This window comes from Hyperolius riggenbachi, chromosome 12 (genome assembly GCF_040937935.1).
Source record: "Hyperolius riggenbachi isolate aHypRig1 chromosome 12, aHypRig1.pri, whole genome shotgun sequence".
Classification (NCBI taxonomy): domain Eukaryota; kingdom Metazoa; phylum Chordata; class Amphibia; order Anura; family Hyperoliidae; genus Hyperolius; species Hyperolius riggenbachi.
In genome coordinates, this window is record NC_090657.1 from 93,733,179 (window position 1) to 93,759,181 (window position 26,003).

Consider the following 26,003-nt stretch of genomic DNA (forward strand, 5'->3'; position numbering starts at 1 on the left):
TATCGCTGAGCATCGCCCCATACACAGACCTCAGGTATAATATCGCTCAGCATCGCCCCATACACAGACCTAAGGTATAATATCGCTCAGCATCGCCCCATACACAGACCTCAGGTATAATATCGCTCAGCATGGCCCTATACACAGACCTCAGGTATAATATCGCTCAGGATTGCCCCATACACAGACCTCAGGTATAATATCGCTCAGCATTGCCCCATACACAGACCTCAGGTATAATATCGCTCAGTATTGCCCCATACACAGACCTCAGGTATAATATCGCTCAGTATTGCCCCATACACAGACCTCAGGTATAATATCGCTCAGTATTGCCCCATACACAGACCTCAGGTATAATATCGCTCAGCATTGCCCCATACACAGACCTCAGGTATAATATCGCTCAGTATTGCCCCATACACAGACCTCAGGTATAATATCGCTCAGCATCGCCCCATACACAGACCTCAGGTATAATATCGCTCAGTATCGCCCTATACACAGACCTCAGGTATAATATCGCTCAGCATCGCCCCATACAGAGACCTCAGGTATAATATCGCTCAGCATCACCCCATACACAGACCTCAGGTATAATATCGCTCAGCATGGCCCCATACACAGACCTCAGGTATAATATCGCTCAGCATCGCCCCATACACAGACCTCAGGTATAATATAGCTCAGCATCGCCCCATACACAGACCTCAGGTATAATATCGCTCAGCATCGCCCCATACACAGACCTCAGGTATAATATATCGCTCAGTATCGCCCTATACACAGACCTCAGGTATATTATCGCTCAGCATCGCCCCATACACAGACCTCAGGTATAATATCGCTCAGTATCGCCCTATACACAGACCTCAGGTATAATATCGCTCAGCATCGCCCCATACAGAGACCTCAGGTATAATATCGCTCAGCATCACCCCATACACAGACCTCAGGTATAATATCGCTCAGCATGGCCCCATACACAGACCTCAGGTATAATATCGCTCAGCATCGCCCCATACACAGACCTCAGGTATAATATAGCTCAGCATCGCCCCATACACAGACCTCAGGTATAATATCGCTCAGCATCGCCCCATACACAGACCTCAGGTATAATATATCGCTCAGTATCGCCCTATACACAGACCTCAGGTATATTATCGCTCAGCATCGCCCCATACACAGACCTCAGGTATAATATCGCTCAGCATTGCCCCATACACAGACCTCAGATATAATATCGCTCAGCATTGCCCCGTACACAGACCTCAGGTATAATATCGCTCAGCATTGCCCCGTACACAGACCTCAGGTATAATATCGCTCAGCATCGCCCCATACACAGACCTCAGGTATAATATCGCTCAGCACCGCCCCATACACAGACCTCAGGTATAATATCGCTCAGCATCGCCCCATACACAGACCTCAGGTATAATATCGCTCAGCATGGCCCTATACACAGACCTCAGGTATAATATCGCTCAGTATTGCCCCATACAGAGATCTCAGGTATAATATCGCTGAGCATCGCCCCATACACAGACCTCAGGTATAATATCGCTCAGCATCGCCCTATACACAGACCTCAGGTATAATATCGCTCAGCATCGCCCCATACACAGACCTCAGGTATAATATCGCTCAGCATCGCCCCATACACAGACCTCAGGTATAATATCGCTCAGCATCGCCCCATACACAGACCTCAGGTATAATATCGCTCAGCATGGCCCTATACACAGACCTCAGGTATAATATCGCTCAGTATTGCCCCATACACAGACCTCAGGTATAATATCGCTCAGTATTGCCCCATACACAGACCTCAGGTATAATATCGTTCAGCATTGCCCCATACACAGACCTCAGGTATAATATCGTTCAGCATTGCCGCATACATAGACCTCAGGTATAATATCGCTCAGCATCGCCCCATACACAGACCTCAGGTATAATATTGCTCAGTATTGCCCCATACACAGACCTCAGGTATAATATCGCTCAGCATCGCCCTATACACAGACCTCAGGTATAATATCGCTCAGCATGGCCCCATACACAGACCTCAGGTATAATATCGCTCAGCATCGCCCCATACACGGACCTCAGGTATAATATCGCTCAGCATCGCCCCATACACAGACCTCAGGTATAATATCGCTCAGTATTGCCCCATACACAGACCTCAGGTATAATATCGCTCAGCATTGCCCCATACACAGACCTCAGGTATAATATCGCTCAGTATTGCCCCATACACAGACCTCAGGTATAATATCGTTCAGCATTGCCCCATACACTGACCTCAGGTATAATATCGTTCAGCATTGCCGCATACATAGACCTCAGGTATAATATCGCTCAGCATCGCCCCATACACAGACCTCAGGTATAATATCGCTCAGTATTGCCCCATACACAGACCTCAGGTATAATATCGCTCAGCATCACCCCATACACAGACCTCAGGTATAATATCGCTCAGCATGGCCCCATACACAGACCTCAGGTATAATATCGCTCAGCATCGCCCCATACACAGACCTCAGGTATAATATCGCTCAGCATCGCCCTATACACAGACCTCAGGTATAATATCGCTCAGCATCGCCCCATACACAGACCTCAGGTATAATATCGCTCAGCATCGCCCCATACACAGACCTCAGGTATAATATCGCTCAGCATCGCCCCATACACAGACCTCAGGTATAATATCGCTCAGCATCGCCCCATACACAGACCTCAGGTATAATATCGCTCAGCATCGCCCCATACACAGACCTTAGGTATAATATCGCTCAGCATCGCCCCATACACAGACCTCAGGTATAATATCGCTCAGCATCGCCCCATACACAGACCTCAGGTATAATATCGCTCAGCATCGCCCCATACACAGACCTCAGGTATAATATCGCTCAGCATCGCCCCATACACGGACCTCAGGTATAATATCGCTCAGCATCGCCCCATACACAGACCTCAGGTATAATATCGCTCAGTATTGCCCCATACACAGACCTCAGGTATAATATCGCTCAGCATTGCCCCATACACAGACCTCAGGTATAATATCGCTCAGTATTGCCCCATACACAGACCTCAGGTATAATATCGTTCAGCATTGCCCCATACACTGACCTCAGGTATAATATCGTTCAGCATTGCCGCATACATAGACCTCAGGTATAATATCGCTCAGCATCGCCCCATACACAGACCTCAGGTATAATATCGCTCAGTATTGCCCCATACACAGACCTCAGGTATAATATCGCTCAGCATCACCCCATACACAGACCTCAGGTATAATATCGCTCAGCATGGCCCCATACACAGACCTCAGGTATAATATCGCTCAGCATCGCCCCATACACAGACCTCAGGTATAATATCGCTCAGCATCGCCCCATACACAGACCTCAGGTATAATATCGCTCAGCATCGCCCCATACACAGACCTCAGGTATAATATCGCTCAGCATCGCCCCATACACAGACCTCAGGTATAATATCGCTCAGCATCGCCCCATACACAGACCTCAGGTATAATATCGCTCAGCATCGCCCCATACACAGACCTCAGGTATAATATCGCTCAGCATCGCCCCATACACAGACCTCAGGTATAATATCGCTCAGCATCGCCCCATACACAGACCTCAGGTATAATATCGCTCAGCATCGCCCCATACACAGACCTCAGGTATAATATCGCTCAGCATCGCCCCATACACAGACCTCAGGTATAATATCGCTCAGCATGGCCCTATACACAGACCTCAGGTATAATATCGCTCAGTATTGCCCCATACACAGACCTCAGGTATAATATCGCTCAGCATTGCCCCATACACAGACCTCAGGTATAATATCGCTCAGCATGGCCATATACACAGACCTCAGGTATAATATCGCTCAGCATCGCCCCATACACAGACCTCAGGTATAATATCGCTCAGCATCGCCCCATACACAGACCTCAGGTATAATATCGCTCAGCATTGCCCCATACACAGACCTCAGGTATAATATCGCTCAGCATGGCCCTATACACAGACCTCAGGTATAATATCGCTCAGCATCGCCCCATACACAGACCTCAGGTATAATATATCGCTCAGTATCGCCCTATACACAGACCTCAGGTATATTATCGCTCAGCATCGCCCCATACACAGACCTCAGGTATAATATCGCTCAGCATTGCCCCATACACAGACCTCAGGTATAATATCGCTCAGCATTGCCCCATACACAGACCTCAGGTATAATATCGCTCAGCATTGCCCCGTACACAGACCTCAGGTATAATATCGCTCAGCATCGCCCCATACACAGACCTCAGGTATAATATCGCTCAGCATCGCCCCATACACAGACCTCAGGTATAATATCGCTCAGCATCGCCCCATACACAGACCTCAGGTATAATATCGCTCAGTATTGCCCCATACAGAGACCTCAGGTATAATATCGCTCAGCATCGCCCCATACACAGACCTCAGGTATAATATCGCTCAGCATCGCCCCATACACAGACCTCAGGTATAATATCGCTCAGTATTGCCCCATACACAGACCTCAGGTATAATATCGCTCAGCATCACCCCATACACAGACCTCAGGTATAATATCGCTCAGCATGGCCCCATACACAGACCTCAGGTATAATATCGCTCAGCATCGCCCCATACACAGACCTCAGGTATAATATCGCTCAGCATCGCCCCATACACAGACCTCAGGTATAATATCGCTCAGCATCGCCCCATACACAGACCTCAGGTATAATATCGCTCAGCATCGCCCCATACACAGACCTCAGGTATAATATCGCTCAGCATCGCCCCATACACAGACCTCAGGTATAATATCGCTCAGCATCGCCCCATACACAGACCTCAGGTATAATATCGCTCAGCATCGCCCCATACACAGACCTCAGGTATAATATCGCTCAGCATCGCCCCATACACAGACCTCAGGTATAATATCGCTCAGTATCGCCCCATACACAGACCTCAGGTATAATATCGCTCAGCATCGCCCCATACACAGACCTCAGGTATAATATCGCTCAGCATCGCCCCATACACAGACCTCAGGTATAATATCGCTCAGCATCGCCCCATACACAGACCTCAGGTATAATATCGCTCAGCATGGCCCTATACACAGACCTCAGGTATAATATCGCTCAGTATTGCCCCATACACAGACCTCAGGTATAATATCGCTCAGCATTGCCCCATACACAGACCTCAGGTATAATATCGCTCAGCATCGCCCCATACACAGACCTCAGGTATAATATCGCTCAGCATGGCCCTATACACAGACCTCAGGTATAATATCGCTCAGTATTGCCCCATACACAGACCTCAGGTATAATATCGCTGAGCATGGCCCTATACACAGACCTCAGGTATAATATCGCTCAGCATCGCCCCATACACAGACCTCAGGTATAATATCGCTCAGCATGGCCCTATACACAGACCTCAGGTATAATATCGCTCAGTATTGCCCCATACACAGACCTCAGGTATAATATCGCTCAGCATTGCCCCATACACAGACCTCAGGTATAATATCGCTCAGTATTGCCCCATCCACAGACCTCAGGTATAAAATCGCTCAGCATTGCCCCATACACAGACCTCAGGTATAATATCGCTCAGTATTGCCCCATACAGAGACCTCAGGTATAATATCGCTCAGCATCGCCCCATACACAGACTTCAGATATAATATCGCTCAGTATCGCCCTATACACAGACCTCAGGTATAATATCGCTCAGCATCGCCCCATACAGAGACATCAGGTATAATATCGCTCAGCATCACCCCATACACAGACCTCAGGTATAATATCGCTCAGCATGGCCCCATACACAGACCTCAGGTATAATATCGCTCAGCATCGCCCCATACACAGACCTCAGGTATAATATCGCTCAGCATCGCCCCATACACAGACCTCAGGTATAATATCACTCAGCATCGCCCCATACACAGACCTCAGGTATAATATATCGCTCAGTATCGCCCTATACACAGACCTCAGGTATATTATCGCTCAGCATCGCCCCATACACAGACCTCAGGTATAATATCGCTCAGCATTGCCCCATACACAGACCTCAGGTATAATATCGCTCAGCATTGCCCCATACACAGACCTCAGGTATAATATCGCTCAGCATTGCCCCGTACACAGACCTCAGGTATAATATCGCTCAGCATCGCCCCATACACAGACCTCAGGTATAATATCGCTCAGCATCGCCCCATACACAGACCTCAGGTATAATATCGCTCAGCATCGCCCCATACACAGACCTCAGGTATAATATCGCTCAGTATTGCCCCATACACAGACCTCAGGTATAATATCGCTCAGCATTGCCCCATACACAGACCTCAGGTATAATATCGCTCAGTATTGCCCCATACACAGACCTCAGGTATAATATCGCTCAGTATTGCCCCGTACACAGACCTCAGGTATAATATCACTCAGCATTGCCCCGTACACAGACCTCAGGTATAATATCGCTCAGCATCGCCCCATACACAGACGTCAGGTATAATATCGCTCAGCATTGCCCCATACACAGACCTCAGGTATAATATCGCTCAGCATCGCCCCATACACAGACCTCAGGTATAATATCGCTCAGCATCACCCCATACACAGACCTCAGGTATAATATCGCTCAGCATCGCCCCATACACAGACCTCAGGTATAATATCGCTCAGCATCGCCCCATACACAGACCTCAGGTATAATATCGCTCAGCATTGCCCCATACACAGACCTCAGGTATAATATCGCTCAGCATGGCCCTATACACAGACCTCAGGTATAATATCGCTCAGCATCGCCCCATACACAGACCTCAGGTATAATATATCGCTCAGTATCGCCCTATACACAGACCTCAGGTATATTATCGCTCAGCATCGCCCCATACACAGACCTCAGGTATAATATCGCTCAGCATTGCCCCATACACAGACCTCAGGTATAATATCGCTCAGCATTGCCCCATACACAGACCTCAGGTATAATATCGCTCAGCATTGCCCCGTACACAGACCTCAGGTATAATATCGCTCAGCATCGCCCCATACACAGACCTCAGGTATAATATCGCTCAGCATCGCCCCATACACAGACCTCAGGTATAATATCGCTCAGCATCGCCCCATACACAGACCTCAGGTATAATATCGCTCAGTATTGCCCCATACAGAGACCTCAGGTATAATATCGCTCAGCATCGCCCCATACACAGACCTCAGGTATAATATCGCTCAGCATCGCCCCATACACAGACCTCAGGTATAATATCGCTCAGTATTGCCCCATACACAGACCTCAGGTATAATATCGCTCAGCATCACCCCATACACAGACCTCAGGTATAATATCGCTCAGCATGGCCCCATACACAGACCTCAGGTATAATATCGCTCAGCATCGCCCCATACACAGACCTCAGGTATAATATCGCTCAGCATCGCCCCATACACAGACCTCAGGTATAATATCGCTCAGCATCGCCCCATACACAGACCTCAGGTATAATATCGCTCAGCATCGCCCCATACACAGACCTCAGGTATAATATCGCTCAGCATCGCCCCATACACAGACCTCAGGTATAATATCGCTCAGCATCGCCCCATACACAGACCTCAGGTATAATATCGCTCAGCATCGCCCCATACACAGACCTCAGGTATAATATCGCTCAGCATCGCCCCATACACAGACCTCAGGTATAATATCGCTCAGTATCGCCCCATACACAGACCTCAGGTATAATATCGCTCAGCATCGCCCCATACACAGACCTCAGGTATAATATCGCTCAGCATCGCCCCATACACAGACCTCAGGTATAATATCGCTCAGCATCGCCCCATACACAGACCTCAGGTATAATATCGCTCAGCATGGCCCTATACACAGACCTCAGGTATAATATCGCTCAGTATTGCCCCATACACAGACCTCAGGTATAATATCGCTCAGCATTGCCCCATACACAGACCTCAGGTATAATATCGCTCAGCATCGCCCCATACACAGACCTCAGGTATAATATCGCTCAGCATGGCCCTATACACAGACCTCAGGTATAATATCGCTCAGTATTGCCCCATACACAGACCTCAGGTATAATATCGCTGAGCATGGCCCTATACACAGACCTCAGGTATAATATCGCTCAGCATCGCCCCATACACAGACCTCAGGTATAATATCGCTCAGCATGGCCCTATACACAGACCTCAGGTATAATATCGCTCAGTATTGCCCCATACACAGACCTCAGGTATAATATCGCTCAGCATTGCCCCATACACAGACCTCAGGTATAATATCGCTCAGTATTGCCCCATCCACAGACCTCAGGTATAAAATCGCTCAGCATTGCCCCATACACAGACCTCAGGTATAATATCGCTCAGTATTGCCCCATACAGAGACCTCAGGTATAATATCGCTCAGCATCGCCCCATACACAGACTTCAGATATAATATCGCTCAGTATCGCCCTATACACAGACCTCAGGTATAATATCGCTCAGCATCGCCCCATACAGAGACATCAGGTATAATATCGCTCAGCATCACCCCATACACAGACCTCAGGTATAATATCGCTCAGCATGGCCCCATACACAGACCTCAGGTATAATATCGCTCAGCATCGCCCCATACACAGACCTCAGGTATAATATCGCTCAGCATCGCCCCATACACAGACCTCAGGTATAATATCACTCAGCATCGCCCCATACACAGACCTCAGGTATAATATATCGCTCAGTATCGCCCTATACACAGACCTCAGGTATATTATCGCTCAGCATCGCCCCATACACAGACCTCAGGTATAATATCGCTCAGCATTGCCCCATACACAGACCTCAGGTATAATATCGCTCAGCATTGCCCCATACACAGACCTCAGGTATAATATCGCTCAGCATTGCCCCGTACACAGACCTCAGGTATAATATCGCTCAGCATCGCCCCATACACAGACCTCAGGTATAATATCGCTCAGCATCGCCCCATACACAGACCTCAGGTATAATATCGCTCAGCATCGCCCCATACACAGACCTCAGGTATAATATCGCTCAGTATTGCCCCATACACAGACCTCAGGTATAATATCGCTCAGCATTGCCCCATACACAGACCTCAGGTATAATATCGCTCAGTATTGCCCCATACACAGACCTCAGGTATAATATCGCTCAGTATTGCCCCGTACACAGACCTCAGGTATAATATCACTCAGCATTGCCCCGTACACAGACCTCAGGTATAATATCGCTCAGCATCGCCCCATACACAGACGTCAGGTATAATATCGCTCAGCATTGCCCCATACACAGACCTCAGGTATAATATCGCTCAGCATCGCCCCATACACAGACCTCAGGTATAATATCGCTCAGCATCACCCCATACACAGACCTCAGGTATAATATCGCTCAGCATCGCCCCATACACAGACCTCAGGTATAATATCGCTCAGCATCGCCCCATACACAGACCTCAGGTATAATATCGCTCAGCATCGCCCCATACACAGACCTCAGGTATAATATCGCTCAGCATCGCCCCATACACAGACCTCAGGTATAATATCGATCAGCATCGCCCCATACACAGACCTCAGGTATAATATCGCTCAGCATCGCCCCATACACAGACCTCAGGTATAATATCGCTCAGCATGGCCCTATACACAGACCTCAGGTATAATATCGCTCAGTATTGCCCCATACACAGACCTCAGGTATAATATCGCTCAGCATTGCCCCATACACAGACCTCAGGTATAATATCGCTCAGCATTGCCCCATACACAGACCTCAGGTATAATATCGCTCAGTATTGCCCCATACACAGACCTCAGGTATAATATCGCTGAGCATCGCCCCATACACAGACCTCAGGTATAATATCGCTCAGCATCGCCCCATACACAGACCTCAGGTATAATATCGCTCAGCATCGCCCCATACACAGACCTCAGGTATAATATCGCTCAGCATGGCCCTATACACAGACCTCAGGTATAATATCGCTCAGGATTGCCCCATACACAGACCTCAGGTATAATATCGCTCAGCATTGCCCCATACACAGACCTCAGGTATAATATCGCTCAGTATTGCCCCATACACAGACCTCAGGTATAATATCGCTCAGTATTGCCCCATACACAGACCTCAGGTATAATATCGCTCAGTATTGCCCCATACACAGACCTCAGGTATAATATCGCTCAGCATTGCCCCATACACAGACCTCAGGTATAATATCGCTCAGTATTGCCCCATACACAGACCTCAGGTATAATATCGCTCAGCATCGCCCCATACACAGACCTCAGGTATAATATCGCTCAGTATCGCCCTATACACAGACCTCAGGTATAATATCTCTCAGCATCGCCCCATACAGAGACCTCAGGTATAATATCGCTCAGCATCACCCCATACACAGACCTCAGGTATAATATCGCTCAGCATGGCCCCATACACAGACCTCAGGTATAATATCGCTCAGCATCGCCCCATACACAGACCTCAGGTATAATATAGCTCAGCATCGCCCCATACACAGACCTCAGGTATAATATCGCTCAGCATCGCCCCATACACAGACCTCAGGTATAATATATCGCTCAGTATCGCCCTATACACAGACCTCAGGTATATTATCGCTCAGCATCGCCCCATACACAGACCTCAGGTATAATATCGCTCAGCATTGCCCCATACACAGACCTCAGATATAATATCGCTCAGCATTGCCCCGTACACAGACCTCAGGTATAATATCGCTCAGCATTGCCCCGTACACAGACCTCAGGTATAATATCGCTCAGCATCGCCCCATACACAGACCTCAGGTATAATATCGCTCAGCACCGCCCCATACACAGACCTCAGGTATAATATCGCTCAGCATCGCCCCATACACAGACCTCAGGTATAATATCGCTCAGCATGGCCCTATACACAGACCTCAGGTATAATATCGCTCAGTATTGCCCCATACAGAGATCTCAGGTATAATATCGCTGAGCATCGCCCCATACACAGACCTCAGGTATAATATCGCTCAGCATCGCCCTATACACAGACCTCAGGTATAATATCGCTCAGCATCGCCCCATACACAGACCTCAGGTATAATATCGCTCAGCATCGCCCCATACACAGACCTCAGGTATAATATCGCTCAGCATCGCCCCATACACAGACCTCAGGTATAATATCGCTCAGCATGGCCCTATACACAGACCTCAGGTATAATATCGCTCAGTATTGCCCCATACACAGACCTCAGGTATAATATCGCTCAGTATTGCCCCATACACAGACCTCAGGTATAATATCGTTCAGCATTGCCCCATACACAGACCTCAGGTATAATATCGTTCAGCATTGCCGCATACATAGACCTCAGGTATAATATCGCTCAGCATCGCCCCATACACAGACCTCAGGTATAATATTGCTCAGTATTGCCCCATACACAGACCTCAGGTATAATATCGCTCAGCATCGCCCTATACACAGACCTCAGGTATAATATCGCTCAGCATGGCCCCATACACAGACCTCAGGTATAATATCGCTCAGCATCGCCCCATACACGGACCTCAGGTATAATATCGCTCAGCATCGCCCCATACACAGACCTCAGGTATAATATCGCTCAGTATTGCCCCATACACAGACCTCAGGTATAATATCGCTCAGCATTGCCCCATACACAGACCTCAGGTATAATATCGCTCAGTATTGCCCCATACACAGACCTCAGGTATAATATCGTTCAGCATTGCCCCATACACTGACCTCAGGTATAATATCGTTCAGCATTGCCGCATACATAGACCTCAGGTATAATATCGCTCAGCATCGCCCCATACACAGACCTCAGGTATAATATCGCTCAGTATTGCCCCATACACAGACCTCAGGTATAATATCGCTCAGCATCACCCCATACACAGACCTCAGGTATAATATCGCTCAGCATGGCCCCATACACAGACCTCAGGTATAATATCGCTCAGCATCGCCCCATACACAGACCTCAGGTATAATATCGCTCAGCATCGCCCCATACACAGACCTCAGGTATAATATCGCTCAGCATCGCCCCATACACAGACCTCAGGTATAATATCGCTCAGCATCGCCCCATACACAGACCTCAGGTATAATATCGCTCAGCATCGCCCCATACACAGACCTCAGGTATAATATCGCTCAGCATCGCCCCATACACAGACCTCAGGTATAATATCGCTCAGCATCGCCCCATACACAGACCTCAGGTATAATATCGCTCAGCATCGCCCCATACACAGACCTCAGGTATAATATCGCTCAGCATCGCCCCATACACAGACCTCAGGTATAATATCGCTCAGCATCGCCCCATACACAGACCTCAGGTATAATATCGCTCAGCATCGCCCCATACACGGACCTCAGGTATAATATCGCTCAGCATCGCCCCATACACAGACCTCAGGTATAATATCGCTCAGTATTGCCCCATACACAGACCTCAGGTATAATATCGCTCAGCATTGCCCCATACACAGACCTCAGGTATAATATCGCTCAGTATTGCCCCATACACAGACCTCAGGTATAATATCGTTCAGCATTGCCCCATACACTGACCTCAGGTATAATATCGTTCAGCATTGCCGCATACATAGACCTCAGGTATAATATCGCTCAGCATCGCCCCATACACAGACCTCAGGTATAATATCGCTCAGTATTGCCCCATACACAGACCTCAGGTATAATATCGCTCAGCATCACCCCATACACAGACCTCAGGTATAATATCGCTCAGCATGGCCCCATACACAGACCTCAGGTATAATATCGCTCAGCATCGCCCCATACACAGACCTCAGGTATAATATCGCTCAGCATCGCCCCATACACAGACCTCAGGTATAATATCGCTCAGCATCGCCCCATACACAGACCTCAGGTATAATATCGCTCAGCATCGCCCCATACACAGACCTCAGGTATAATATCGCTCAGCATCGCCCCATACACAGACCTCAGGTATAATATCGCTCAGCATCGCCCCATACACAGACCTCAGGTATAATATCGCTCAGCATCGCCCCATACACAGACCTCAGGTATAATATCGCTCAGCATCGCCCCATACACAGACCTCAGGTATAATATCGCTCAGCATCGCCCCATACACAGACCTCAGGTATAATATCGCTCAGCATGGCCCTATACACAGACCTCAGGTATAATATCGCTCAGTATTGCCCCATACACAGACCTCAGGTATAATATCGCTCAGCATTGCCCCATACACAGACCTCAGGTATAATATCGCTCAGCATGGCCATATACACAGACCTCAGGTATAATATCGCTCAGCATCGCCCCATACACAGACCTCAGGTATAATATCGCTCAGCATCGCCCCATACACAGACCTCAGGTATAATATCGCTCAGCATCGCCCCATACACAGACCTCAGGTATAATATCGCTCAGCATGGCCCTATACACAGACCTCAGGTATAATATCGCTCAGCATCGCCCCATACACAGACCTCAGGTATAATATATCGCTCAGTATCGCCCTATACACAGACCTCAGGTATATTATCGCTCAGCATCGCCCCATACACAGACCTCAGGTATAATATCGCTCAGCATTGCCCCATACACAGACCTCAGGTATAATATCGCTCAGCATTGCCCCATACACAGACCTCAGGTATAATATCGCTCAGCATTGCCCCGTACACAGACCTCAGGTATAATATCGCTCAGCATCGCCCCATACACAGACCTCAGGTATAATATCGCTCAGCATCGCCCCATACACAGACCTCAGGTATAATATAGCTCAGCATCGCCCCATACACAGACCTCAGGTATAATATCGCTCAGTATTGCCCCATACAGAGACCTCAGGTATAATATCGCTCAGCATCGCCCCATACACAGACCTCAGGTATAATATCGCTCAGTATCGCCCCATACACAGACCTCAGGTATAATATCGCTCAGCATCGCCCCATACAGAGACCTCAGGTATAATATCGCTCAGCATCACCCCATACACAGACCTCAGGTATAATATCGCTCAGCATGGCCCCATACACAGACCTCAGGTATAATATCGCTCAGCATTGCCCCATACACAGACCTCAGGTATAATATCGCTCAGCATTGCCCCGTACACAGACCTCAGGTATAATATCGCTCAGCATCGCCCCATACACAGACCTCAGGTATAATATCGCTCAGTATTGCCCCATACACAGACCTCAGGTATAATATCGCTCAGCATTGCCCCATACACAGACCTCAGGTATAATATCGCTCAGTATTGCCCCATACAGAGACCTCAGGTATAATATCGCTCAGCATCGCCCCATACACAGACCTCAGGTATAATATCGCTCAGTATCGCCCCATACACAGACCTCAGGTATAATATCGCTCAGCATCGCCCCATACAGAGACCTCAGGTATAATATCGCTCAGCATCACCCCATACACAGACCTCAGGTATAATATCGCTCAGCATGGCCCCATACACAGACCTCAGGTATAATATCGCTCAGCATCGCCCCATACACAGACCTCAGGTATAATATCGCTCAGCATCGCCCCATACACAGACCTCAGGTATAATATCGCTCAGCATCGCCCCATACACAGACCTCAGGTATAATATATCGCTCAGTATCGCCCTATACACAGACCTCAGGTACATTATCGCTCAGCATCGCCCCATACACAGACCTCAGGTATAATATCGCTCAGCATTGCCCCATACACAGACCTCAGGTATAATATCGCTCAGCATTGCCCCATACACAGACCTCAGGTATAATATCGCTCAGCATTGCCCCGTACACAGACCTCAGGTATAATATCGCTCAGCATCGCCCCATACACAGACCTCAGGTATAATATCGCTCAGCATCGCCCCATACACAGACCTCAGGTATAATATCGCTCAGCATCGCCCCATACACAGACCTCAGGTATAATATCGCTCAGCATCGCCCCATACACAGACCTCAGGTATAATATCGCTCAGCATCACCCCATACACAGACCTCAGGTATAATATCGCTCAGCATCGCCCCATACACAGACCTCAGGTATAATATCGCTCAGCATCGCCCCATACACAGACCTCAGGTATAATATCGCTCAGTATCGCCCTATACACAGACCTCAGGTATAATATCGCTCAGCATCGCCCCATACACAGACCTCAGGTATAATATCGCTCAGCATCGCCCCATACACAGACCTCAGGTATAATATCGCTCAGCATGGCCCTATACACAGACCTCAGGTATAATATCGCTCAGTATTGCCCCATACACAGACCTCAGGTATAATATCGCTCAGCATTGCCCCATACACAGACCTCAGGTATAATATCGCTCAGTATTGCCCCATACACAGACCTCAGGTATAATATCGCTCAGCATTGCCCCATACACAGACCTCAGGTATAATATCGCTCAGTATTGCCCCATACACAGACCTCGGGTATAATATCGTTCAGCATTGCCCCATACACAGACCTCAGGTATAATATCGTTCAGCATTGCCTCATACACAGACCTCAGGTATAATATCGCTCAGCATCGCCCCATACACAGACCTCAGGTATAATATCGCTCAGCATGGCCCCATACACAGACCTCAGGTATAATATCGCTCAGCATCGCCCCATACACAGACCTCAGGTATAATATCGCTCAGCATCGCCCCATACAGAGACCTCAGGTATAATATCGCTCAGCATCACCCCATACACAGACCTCAGGTAAAATATCGCTCAGCATTGCCCCATACACAGACCTCAGGTATAATATCGCTCAGTATTGCCCCATACAGAGACCTCAGGTATAATATCGCTCAGCATCGCCCCATACACAGACCTCAGGTATAATATCGCTCAGTATCGCCCCATACACAGACCTCAGGTATAATATCGCTCAGCATCGCCCCATACAGAGACCTCAGGTATAATATCGCTCAGCATCACCCCATACACAGACCTCAGGTATAATATCGCTCAGCATGGCCCCATACACAGACCTCAGGTATAATATCGCTCAGCATCGCCCCATACACAGACCTCAGGTATAATATCGCTCAGCATCGCCCCATACACAGACCTCAGGTATAATATCGCTCAGCATCGCCCCATACACAGACCTCAGGTATAATATATCGCTCAGTATCGCCCTATACACAGACCTCAGGTACATTATCGCTCAGCATCGCCCCATACACAGACCTCAGGTATAATATCGCTCAGCATTGCCCCATACACAGACCTCAGGTATAATATCGCTCAGCATTGCCCCATACACAGACCTCAGGTATAATATCGCTCAGCATTGCCCCGTACACAGACCTCAGGTATAATATCGCTCAGCATCGCCCCATACACAGACCTCAGGTATAATATCGCTCAGCATCGCCCCATACACAGACCTCAGGTATAATATCGCTCAGCATCGCCCCATACACAGACCTCAGGTATAATATCGCTCAGCATCGCCCCATACACAGACCTCAGGTATAATATCGCTCAGCATCACCCCATACACAGACCTCAGGTATAATATCGCTCAGCATCGCCCCATACACAGACCTCAGGTATAATATCGCTCAGCATCGCCCCATACACAGACCTCAGGTATAATATCGCTCAGTATCGCCCTATACACAGACCTCAGGTATAATATCGCTCAGCATCGCCCCATACACAGACCTCAGGTATAATATCGCTCAGCATCGCCCCATACACAGACCTCAGGTATAATATCGCTCAGCATGGCCCTATACACAGACCTCAGGTATAATATCGCTCAGTATTGCCCCATACACAGACCTCAGGTATAATATCGCTCAGCATTGCCCCATACACAGACCTCAGGTATAATATCGCTCAGTATTGCCCCATACACAGACCTCAGGTATAATATCGCTCAGCATTGCCCCATACACAGACCTCAGGTATAATATCGCTCAGCATTGCCCCGTACACAGACCTCAGGTATAATATCGCTCAGCATCGCCCCATACACAGACCTCAGGTATAATATCGCTCAGTATTGCCCCATACACAGACCTCAGGTATAATATCGCTCAGCATTGCCCCATACACAGACCTCAGGTATAATATCGCTCAGTATTGCCCCATACAGAGACCTCAGGTATAATATCGCTCAGCATCGCCCCATACACAGACCTCAGGTATAATATCGCTCAGTATCGCCCCATACACAGACCTCAGGTATAATATCGCTCAGCATCGCCCCATACAGAGACCTCAGGTATAATATCGCTCAGCATCACCCCATACACAGACCTCAGGTATAATATCGCTCAGCATGGCCCCATACACAGACCTCAGGTATAATATCGCTCAGCATCGCCCCATACACAGACCTCAGGTATAATATCGCTCAGCATCGCCCCATACACAGACCTCAGGTATAATATCGCTCAGCATCGCCCCATACACAGACCTCAGGTATAATATATCGCTCAGTATCGCCCTATACACAGACCTCAGGTACATTATCGCTCAGCATCGCCCCATACACAGACCTCAGGTATAATATCGCTCAGCATTGCCCCATACACAGACCTCAGGTATAATATCGCTCAGCATTGCCCCATACACAGACCTCAGGTATAATATCGCTCAGCATTGCCCCGTACACAGACCTCAGGTATAATATCGCTCAGCATCGCCCCATACACAGACCTCAGGTATAATATCGCTCAGCATCGCCCCATACACAGACCTCAGGTATAATATCGCTCAGCATCGCCCCATACACAGACCTCAGGTATAATATCGCTCAGCATCGCCCCATACACAGACCTCAGGTATAATATCGCTCAGCATCACCCCATACACAGACCTCAGGTATAATATCGCTCAGCATCGCCCCATACACAGACCTCAGGTATAATATCGCTCAGCATCGCCCCATACACAGACCTCAGGTATAATATCGCTCAGTATCGCCCTATACACAGACCTCAGGTATAATATCGCTCAGCATCGCCCCATACACAGACCTCAGGTATAATATCGCTCAGCATCGCCCCATACACAGACCTCAGGTATAATATCGCTCAGCATGGCCCTATACACAGACCTCAGGTATAATATCGCTCAGTATTGCCCCATACACAGACCTCAGGTATAATATCGCTCAGCATTGCCCCATACACAGACCTCAGGTATAATATCGCTCAGTATTGCCCCATACACAGACCTCAGGTATAATATCGCTCAGCATTGCCCCATACACAGACCTCAGGTATAATATCGCTCAGTATTGCCCCATACACAGACCTCGGGTATAATATCGTTCAGCATTGCCCCATACACAGACCTCAGGTATAATATCGTTCAGCATTGCCTCATACACAGACCTCAGGTATAATATCGCTCAGCATCGCCCCATACACAGACCTCAGGTATAATATCGCTCAGCATGGCCCCATACACAGACCTCAGGTATAATATCGCTCAGCATCGCCCCATACACAGACCTCAGGTATAATATCGCTCAGCATCGCCCCATACAGAGACCTCAGGTATAATATCGCTCAGCATCACCCCATACACAGACCTCAGGTAAAATATCGCTCAGCATGGCCCCATACACAGACCTCAGGTATAATATCGCTCAGCATCGCCCCATACACAGACCTCAGGTATAATATCGCTCAGCATGGCCCCATACACAGACCTCAGGTATAATATCGCTCAGCATGGCCCCATACACAGACCTCAGGTATAATATCGCTCAGCATCGCCCCATACACAGTCCTCAGGTATAATATCGCTCAGCATGGCCCCATACACAGACCTCAGGTATAATATCGCTCAGCATCGCCCCATACACAGACCTCAGGTATAATATCGCTCAGCATCGCCCCATACACGGACCTCATGCATAATATCGCTCAGCATGGCCCCATACACAGACCTCAGGTATAATATCGCTCAGCATGGCCCCATACACAGACCTCAGGTATAATATCGCTCAGCATCGCCCCATACAGAGACCTCGGGTATAATATCGCTCAGCATCGCCCCATACACAGACCTCAGGTTACAGACACAGCCCAGAAGATCACAGTATGCCAGATGACAAGCCCGAGATTCAGGTCAGGAGGCCTCTGTTAAACATGATATCCCCAGCATCATTGCTAAGGGCTCATTCACACTACAGAACACATGCATGAATGCAATTTTGTGCATGCGTTTCAATTGCATGGAATGCACATCGAGGTGTCTCAAAGCGCAGACATTGCCAGCAGCAACACAATAGAACCCATTGGGAAAATGTGTACGGTGAAAAGTAACATGAAAGTCCATAGACCATGTCGATGGCACACTATGTTCAATGTGTCAAAACTGACAGCGCAGCACTTAGTGTGAATGAGCCCTAAGAAGAATTGCAGGTGATGTTTTATAGCTCAGCAGCTGTGCAACTTGATCTGCAGTGTGATACAGCTGAACCAGTAAGGGCTCTTTCACACTAGGAGCTGCACCGTGCGTTTTGACGGATCGCTCCCTGGCTGTGTTTAGAGAGGTAACATGAAAGCCTATTTGACTTTTAAGCTAACTTTCACATTAGACAAAGCATTCCAGAGCAAATACGCTGTAACACATGTGGGAGCTTTGTAACGTCCAGCCTCGGCGTTCTCCCGTCGGGTGAATTAGAACTACCGCCACTAATGAGCGTTGCACCGCAACTTCCCGACGTTCACGCCTGTAGGTAATAATGCGTGCACGAAATTGGTTCCTGCACACGTTCTGTGATGTGAAAGAGCCCTAATGATTGCTAGAGTTCAGGTATAGAGATGGAGGTGAGCCCAGAATTAGATAGCCCTCCTATAAGCTGAAGTGGACTGTGTTATCAATGTAAATATAGTCCACCAGAATGATAAGTCCACAGTAACAGCACAAAGGTAATGATTGTAAACCTAGTTGCAGAAACAAGTGTTACATCATTGCATAAAAGCTGTGCTTTACCATTATACAGCCTGACAATATATGCTGTGCCTAGTATTAATCTTCTATTAATATATAGCATATATATTACAGTATAGTCAGCAATGCTATTGCATACATTACATATAGCACTGGCCGGATGAGCTGGAAGCGCGAGGCATCTGCAGCAGGTGAGGTGACCGGAAACATGCCCTCCGCAGACACAGCACGCTCGAGACACTGACAGCCGGAGGAGGTGGACGAGTCACCGCTCTGCACAGCCGAGGAGGAGAGTCCCGCCTACGCCCTTGGAGGCATCACACGGAGCAGCCAGGAACCAGGATCGCGTATGTAAGCTGGCGACATTGTGTGCGGAGCTCCCTCTTGTGGCCGGACTGTAAAATGTTCATGGAACTTGTGTGCGGAGCTTCCCCGTGTGGCCGCTATAGAAGTCTTATTGATGTACACAGACACTGTTAGGAGCCAGTTCTATGGGAGGGCTGTGTATATATTGTGAGTCTGGGGAATACAGTAGTGAGTGAGGCTGCTGGAAGGGACAGAGCTGCTGTATATGGATGCAGGTGGCTGCAGACTGAGCTGCATGTGGTCAGGGGCGCTGCTGCTGCACATGGCAGGCTAAGCAGACAGGAGTGCTCTCCCCCGGCCAGCAGCCCATACTGGTACTTTGCATTGTGTTTTATAATCCGTTCACACTGCACGCGTTTTCAGCCGCGTTTTGGAAACGCGTGCAGGAGGCCGACACGCACGACATCAGACATTGCATAGAGTGCAATGTCTGATGTTCACACTGCATGCGTTCCGGACCTGTACGGTCCGGGAACGCATGCTGCACGCAGATTTTGACAAAACGCGTGGCTGTCCCATTCACTTTTCAGTGATGGGATCAGCCACGCAACGCACACAAACGCGGATGGCCATGCGTTCGTACGCGTTGCGGTCCGCACGCGTTCCGCACGCTGGCCATCCGCATTTGTGATCTGAACGCGCCCTAACAATTATGAAACCAGCAACAGATAGCCTCAGCAACATTGCATCACACTGCGTTTAGTAGGGCTGAACGATTTTCGGTTTTAAACCGAAAATCGCGATCAGCAGTGTGACGATCTTGAGATCGTTAGAGCTGCGATTTTTGCAGCTGCTGATTCCTGCTCTGCTTCCGGCTCCCTCCTCCTCAGTCGCGTATAGCAAAAGCAGAAATGCTCCCTGTAGGTGCTGGAGAGGAGGCCAGTGAGGGGTTAATGAGTCGGATCATTCCCGCTCCCTCTCCGGGTGACAGCCAGGCTGGTTAATGGGGCAGACAGGCATACACAGGAAGGATGGGCTTGTCCCGCCCCCCGTCGCCCGGAAAATGAGAAGAGCCTGAGAGACGCACGCACTGCCCGGGGAGCCGAGCCGTTCACTAGTGATGGGAATTCCGGCTCTTCTCAGAGAATCGGCACTTCTGAATCAGCTCCTATTAAAGAGCCGGCTCTTACGGCTCTGAATCGGCTCTTCATTAAATATCACTAGACACAACTCAGAATTGGATTAAAAGCCCCGCCCCCGTCTCCATGCCAACTCCAGACTACTTTTCTGACTGAGGCAATCCCTCCTGCTACTGCTCTGCTCCGCCCCAAACACTTCTACAAGCTGCAAGAGGAGGACTACATCTCCCAGAATGCCTCAGCGCCCTTTATTACGGAGCAAAGCAGAGCTAAAAGGGGCGGCTGAGGCATCGGCTCTTCTCAGAGTGAGCATCGGCTCCTGTGATTCACTTCAAAGAGCTGGCTCTTAGAGCCGGCTCGTTCGCGAACGACCCATCACTATCGTTCACGCAGTAATTAATTAACACTTCTGTCTGCTCTCTACCTGGCAGGGGACAGTCAGCAAACTACTATTACTGTGGTCCCCTCTCTGCATGCCCTGTGGTGTGTGCTGCTGCGTGCCTGGGTGACAGTGACTGACACTGAAAATGTCACCCTGATAGGCTACATGGGGAGTCATTGTTGTCATGTGATGTCACATAGTACTGAGAAATGTATAGTAATATAGATTATAAATATATAGATATATCTCTATCTCTCTATCTCTTACGCAGCGCTGTACAGAGTATATTGTCTTGTCACTTAACTGTCCCTCAGAGGAGCTCACAATCTAATTCCTACCAAAGTCATATGTCAATATATGTACCATAGTATAGGGCCAATTTTCAGTAGCCAATTAACTTAACTGTAGGTTTTTTTGGATGTGGGGGGAAACCGAAGTGTCCAGAGGAAACCCAAACAGACATGGAGAGAACATACAAACTCCTCGCAGGGCTAGGACCAGGCTAGAATTTGAACCAGGGACCCAGTGCTGCAAGGCAAGAGCACTAACCACTACACCACTGTGCTGCCTTATATATATTTTTTTCTTCCAGTAGTAATAAGCTGCATAAAAGGGGCACCTATTACTAAATTCTACACCTGGGTTAAGCCTGGGTTCACACACGTTGAGGTTTTGTGTCATGGATGGTCAGAGCGATCTGATCCATCGTTGTGAGTAGAAAATCGTGTATTGAATCGAAATCGCAATTTCTGGCAGAAATCGTTCAATTCAATCTTTTCCTAAAATCGTTCAGGCCTAGCGTTTAGTGATGTTCACTGTATACAGGCCTTACATCTACAGACATGTTACTATATGCTGCTCTGGGTGCACCGGCAGCATTGAGGAGGGGACCAGCAGCGACATATTGAAGGGCAGGCCAGTGTGTCAGTGCCAAGCTGTGGCTAACAAGGTGACAGCTTCTGCTGTATTGCTGGGAGATCAGGGGGCGGAGCTACCCAGTATGACAGCACTGAGGGGAGGAGCAGCCACATTCTAAGGAGCGGGCCAGAATACTCTAGACAGCCGGGCCCTGTGTATATCACATAACCCCATCATTGCAGATAGAGGGAAAGTAACTTAGGGTGCATACACACATCCAACATTGATTGGCCAATTGCTAGCCACTTTTACCACCTCAATGTAGAGTGAGAGACTATAAATACTGAGACCAGCTTGTGCAAGTAAGCCTCTCGTGACATGGCTGTGATAAAATTGGCCAATGATTGGCCAATCAAAATTGGATGTGTGTCCCAAGCTTGAGTGTGGATAGGCATATGCACCTCACTGAGTACATAACTGCATGATGCATGTACAGCAGTATATACAGCGCAGCACACGCGCTCCCTTACCTTTCCCTACTGTACATAATGCCTCACCAATCCACTAGCATGACTCAGCAATAGCAGAGGGGCGTGGTCACGTGTCACTGCAGGTGCCATCCTCAGCGGTGCTCCAGCTGCCCACCTGCACACGCGCGTCACAATAGCTGCTATGACGTCACCTCCATCCACTAGCATGACACAGCAATAGCAGAGGGGCGTGGTCACGTGTCACTGCAGGTGCCATCCTCAGCGGTCTCGAGCGGTCCACCTGCACACGCGTCACAATAGCTTCTATGACGTCACCCGGTACTCAGCCTCCTCGGCTCGCAGACGGAGCAGCGGCAACATCGGAGGCAGACGTGCGGCGTCTCTCTCTGTATCCCCGATAGCCAGGAGCTCTCAGCCCCGACATTCTCAGGCAGAAGCTCCAGGAAGGAACAAGCAGTAATACCGGAGCTCCCCCTAGCGGCCGGTAGCAGGAATTACACAGTGAGGTAGGATGGATACGATACAATCAGATGTCTAGTAACAGAAATAGGTTTATGGCACCCATCCTGGGCTGGCCAATTACTTAAAAAAAAAACTGCCTTGAATTCGTTTTGGTAGCAAATATACATGGTCAGGGTCTTTATCCTGAGGGGGACTTTACCCTGAGCAGCGGTCATTGACCACAATGGGCTCTATTCTCAAAGAGCCAAATTTTCCGCAAAATTTTACCGCTATATTCCCGCCAGCGGTAAACTCCGCATGTTTTCCACATTTCACTAATATTTTCCGCATGTTTTTCGCATGCGGGAAAAAAAGATGCGGAAACAGCCATTATTCATGTGTTTAAAAAAAAAAAGTTAAAGTCCAGCAAGCACAGCCCTTAAGCCTCCACACTTCATTAAAGTCAATGGGATGCGGAATATATCACCTACTACTTGTAGGTGATGAAAAATCGGTAATTAACGACGAAATGATGCGCCTGAACATTTTTGAGAATTGATCTTTTATTGCGGAAAATACCGACTTTTGCAGAAATTTTTCCGCATGAATCCCGCACTTTTACCACACTTTTTCCGCATGCGGAAAAACATGCGGAACCTTTTCAGAATTTCAATGTGGCGGTGTTTTGGTCGGTAACTTCCCGCATGCACTTTACCGCATGCGGGAAGTCTTTGAGAATAGAGCCCAATGTCCCCTTGCAAATCTCTGCCTCTAAATCGAACCACAGCCTCGTCCCCCGCTAGTCCACAATAAGCCCCACCTCCAATGTCTGTTATGCTCCGCCTACAGTCATATGCTTGTGTGCAGCTGGATGCAAACTTGGAGAGGTGAGTTAAAGGGAATCGTATTAAGTAAAAAAAAAAAAAAAAGAAATCAAACCAGGTTTAATTTACCTGGGGCTTCTACCAGCCCCCTGCAGCTGCCCTGTGCCCACGCTATCACTAAGCTGCCCTCCAGTCCCCCTCAGCGATCCTCTTCCAGACTGACTGGCCACTGCGCACATGCGGCTCCTCAATACAGTACATTTCAAATCGGCGCCGGTAGACTTGGGCGCAGGATACAGCGGTATATGGCTGATCCTGCTGCTGCACAAGTCCGGGCCATTTTAATTACTATTCCCCCTCCAGGCCGCCATGGATAGTGGGGGAATGAAATAATTTGGCTTCCAGCGATAGCTGGAGGCCGAATTATTGTGTTTTTTAAGCAACTTCGGCTCCGTCTTCTGACGGAGCCGACGTTACTCACTGAGCGCCGCTATAGACTGATAGCATCTCCAGCCCTCAGCCAGTGACAATGTGACAAACAGAACATGGCTGCCCTCATTGTATCATAGGAATAAATAATCATAAACTTTTGAAGCTGTTTGCAGCTAGATATGCTGTGTGAACTATCTAAACTTTAGATAAGATATATAAACAAGTTACTTGTTATAGTTAGTTTTTCATCTCTGATCCGCTTTCAAGAGGCACTTAAGCCTCAAACCTCATACTGCATGGAAGTAGTAAAATTGGCCAATCAGAATTGAAGCAGGCAGGTACAGGGAGTAGTCCTCATGCCCACTGTCCCCCCCCCCCCCCGCCCCCTCCACATTCACTTCTATCCCCCTCTGCTCTCTCCTAGAAGCCAGCAAAAGCTGCTTCCGGGTCAGCAGCAGTGCGCAAGCGTTAGGCCCGGCAGCACACATCATTGTGCACAAGTCAATGACGCGCACACGCCGGGCCTAGTGCCTACCAACCCTGAAGCAGCTTCTGCTGGCATTTAGGAGAGAACAGAGGGGGATAGAGGTGAATGGGGGTGGGGGGGGACAGTGAGCATGAGAACTGCTCCCTGTACGTGCCTGCTTCACTTCTGATCGACCAATTTTACTACTTCCGTGCAGTATGAGGTTTTACCTACACAGTCTGCTCATATTATGCAGTCTATTGGCCCTCACACTACATAGAGGTGGAAAAATGTGTCAATTATTGTCCAATCAAAACTGCATGTGTATATGCACCCTAAAGCTACGCACACACATGCGTCTGTCGTTATCCGCTGTTTCAGTTTCAACTGACGATCATTATGTGTGTACAGAGGCTGCAGATCGCTATTGCTCGGGCAACATTGAAGATCCGTCCTGTAGGATGTTTAACGATCCCCGATGCCTGAGCACAACTATTCACAATGCTTTTTACTAGCCCCGCCC

General features: G+C 48.4%; 1 protein-coding gene across 1 annotated transcript in view; it reads right to left on the minus strand.

The window, feature by feature from the left end:
* Positions 1-23,564, minus strand: part of LOC137540955 (uncharacterized) — a 592,808-nt gene extending 569,244 nt beyond the window's left edge. Inside the window, exon 1 of the mRNA XM_068262128.1 lies at positions 23,472-23,564. The gene's annotated coding sequence lies outside the window, so the exon portion shown is untranslated. The remainder of the gene's footprint in view (positions 1-23,471) is intronic.
* Between the last annotated feature and the right edge of the window lie 2,439 nt (positions 23,565-26,003).